Source organism: Coturnix japonica, chromosome 3 (assembly GCF_001577835.2).
Source record: "Coturnix japonica isolate 7356 chromosome 3, Coturnix japonica 2.1, whole genome shotgun sequence".
NCBI classification, from domain to species: Eukaryota; Metazoa; Chordata; class Aves; order Galliformes; family Phasianidae; genus Coturnix; species Coturnix japonica.
In genome coordinates, this window is record NC_029518.1 from 26846214 (window position 1) to 26849499 (window position 3286).

The window sequence follows — 3286 nt, forward strand, 5'->3', positions numbered from 1 at the left end:
TATTAAAGAGGATGAAGCTGCGTGACTGAGTATTAAATATTTATTCCCTTGTATTCTTCATTTGGATTATTTGAAAATCCTTTCCTTAATTGTCTTGTTCTGCTCCCAAAGTAGGGCTCTGCTGCTGGCTGCAGCTCCCAATCTTCATTGTTATTCTTACTTATCTCTCCTCTAGAGCGAGGCCCTGGTCAGGACTCATTGTGTGGGAGACCCTATAGAAACAAATAAGATGATGTTCCTTTTGCTGCTGCAAATACACAGACCATAAGAGCAAGCAGATGGAGCATGGCAAAAGAGGTCACAACAAACAATCAAAATGATCAGGGTTGTTGCTAGGAGTCACAAAGACATCATTATGGGCTTTATTTTTTTCTTTTTTATTGTTTTCTTTTTTCCTTTCTTTTCTGAAGACGTATTTCCTTTGCCCACTGTTTGTAAGGCTCATTTATATTGCTCAGAAATGGGAAAAAAGGTGGAGGGATGTATGGGGGAAGAAGAGAGGAGATAGGAGATAGCAGGAGGAGTGTTCCAGCATTGATCAGGATGCAGTAACTCACAACCCAAGCAGAACCATAGAGAAAAACAAAATGTTCAGTCTGCTGAGATGAGTAAGGAAGCCAAGGGGATCTTGTTGCTGGCCTTACAAAAGGCTGAGGATGGCTATTGGAGTAAGTCCTTCTGTTTGACTGCAAGGTTCTGGAGCCTCTGTTTCGTGGTTTAAAGCTATTATTGGCCAGCAAAGAGCACCAATTGCAAGTCTTCTATAGGGCAATTATATGTACGCATCACTCTATGTGACTCCTGATCTAAGACTACCATGTATGGCTGACAGAGACCCCAAGATGAGGGGCAGCCTTGTCTGCTTTTGTGTGTGCAGGAGTGGCAGGGACTGTTAGTGCAGCCCCTTACGTGAGGCTTGCACAGCTCTGGGGAGTGCTAAAGCAGAGCTCTGGAGACCAAACAGGAGATTAACTTGAGAGTCTGAATTGAGAAGGTGAAATGATGCAGGGATATATTACACTGGGGTAAATGGGAAGGCCTTGTTCTTTCATCCTGGTTGTGAAAGGTGGCAGGGCTGCTGGCATGGAAGTGTAGGGGCAGAAAGGGTGGGGAGAATTTGAGCTGAGGAGGCAGAGGCTTCTAGCAGTAATAAAGAGGGAAATGACAGATGAAAAATAAAGCCCTAGAGAGGGATGAAACAAGTTCTTTAACTAATCAGCTTGTCCAGCTGAGCAGTAGGGTTAATCCAGCTGTGATAGAGGGAAAAGATGAAACACATGGCAGGACCAGGCTGCCAGGAGAAATATCATCTAGTCCCATCCCGGGTTGGAAAAGGTGGGGAGGCAAATGTGAGGAGAGCAAAGCTGTAAATGGCTCAGACCCAGAAGTTTGGGTGCTTCCCCTGCTCTCTGAGGGGTGTGCAGCTGCATGTTGAGCAGCAGGCAGAGCATCCCTTTCCTTCTCCAGGACCCAGCTGTAGCGAGATGTCTGTGTTTGTTTTTGGGCAAAATGAAGGTTTTGGACACTGTGGTAGCTGGACTCAATCCTAAGGGAGTTGAATGTGTGCTGTGCTGTTTCCCCAGCTGCTTCTACAGACATTTCTGCCCCTAGGATACGTGGCCCAGCAGACTGGAGGAAAGAGGGGCAGTTTGTGGTGGTTCTCACAGATGATAACAGGTTTATTTTGGTTATATGTTTTCCATAGTTCCCTTTCAGTTCCCCAGAGTTCCTTAAAGCCATGTAAGTCCCATTCCCCCATCCAGTGGTGACACTGTTTCAGACAATTTGAACAGAGTGGGCTGTGCTCTGAATTAGCTACTTTTGCCAAGCAGGGTGAAAAATGCCGATGAGGATACGGGAAGGAGCTGTCTATGAAGCCAGAAAGGAATAGGGAGAGGTCACTGTCTTTGGAGGGTCAGTAGTCAAAGAAGAAAAGTGACAAGCAGTCAATCTACTGTTTCTCTGGCTCTGCAACAACTAACAGAGCGGAAAACCTCCAGCAGGAAAGGGGGGAGGGAACGGTTATCATTTTGTTGTGTGGGGGGTTTTTCCTCTGCAAACTCTTAATTCAGTTGTGCTGAGAAGGCAAAATTTACAACCTTGATTTAGGTCCCTAATTATACCTAATGCTGAAGGGTAAGATACTGGAGACATAATTATGTATATTTCTTGTATTATTCTGTGTTTGCTGCAAGAGCTGTATTTGACTAGAAGACTGAATTCTGCTGTCACATAGCCTGTAACATGTCTATTGATCCTTAGCAATGCTGCTGCCATTTGCATCAGTACAACTGTGAGTGTGAGGAACTCTCCAGTACATTGTGTTATTGCTAGTTTGTGGCAGGCAGCACCATGGAGAGGAAACATAGCGGCTTGAAACAAAGTACCAGATCTCGGTAACCAAAGGCTGTACCAACTTGTGTGTGCAGAAGACTGTGCCCCATGGGTGACTTTTAATGCACAGGTCACACACAGGTGGATAATGCTCAGTTCTCTAATAATAAAGTCATCAGTTATGCATAAGAAATGTTTATTGAGCACAATGGCGTGCTTCTGTACTTGGAGTCCAGGAGGCATGAAGCAGTGAATTAGGATCGGAGCCTCAGAAGGAAATTTTTCCTCTGGGAGGCAGGCTACAAAAGAAAGTGATCCTTTTATTGCTGTTATTATTGCTACTGAGAGGTTATCAGACCTTCTTCATCACGTTGACCTTCCAGAAGGGATGGGTAACCTGACAGCTGAGGAACTCCCTGTACTCAGCTGGCACAGTTTTCAGGGATTCGGCCAACATCGGTCCCCAACTGATCCCAGCACTGTGGGTGTGAGGGCTATCAGAGACACATAGAATGGCCTGGGTTGAAAAGGACCTCAATGATCATGTAGTTCCAATTCCCTTCTATGTGCAGGGTTGCCAGCCACCAGACCAGGCTGCCCAGAGCCACATCCAGCCTGGCCTTGAGTTCCTCCAGGGACAGGGCATCCACAGCCTCCTTGGGCAACCTGTTCCAGTACGTCACCACCCTCTGTGTGGGAAACTTTCTCCTAATATCTAATCTAAACTTCCCCTGTCTCAGTTTAAAACCATTCCCCCTTGTCCTAATGTTTATGGGAGAAGTCAGGAAATCATGCTGTACTGTCACTACTCTTCACAGAATTTAAACCTTGAGGACTATCTTGCTGTTTGGTGATCCCCATGTTTTTTCTTCTCCACCCAAGGATCACACCCAATGAAATATTGATTAGATAAATAGTCTGTTATAGCTACTACTTTCTCTCTCCAAGTTAT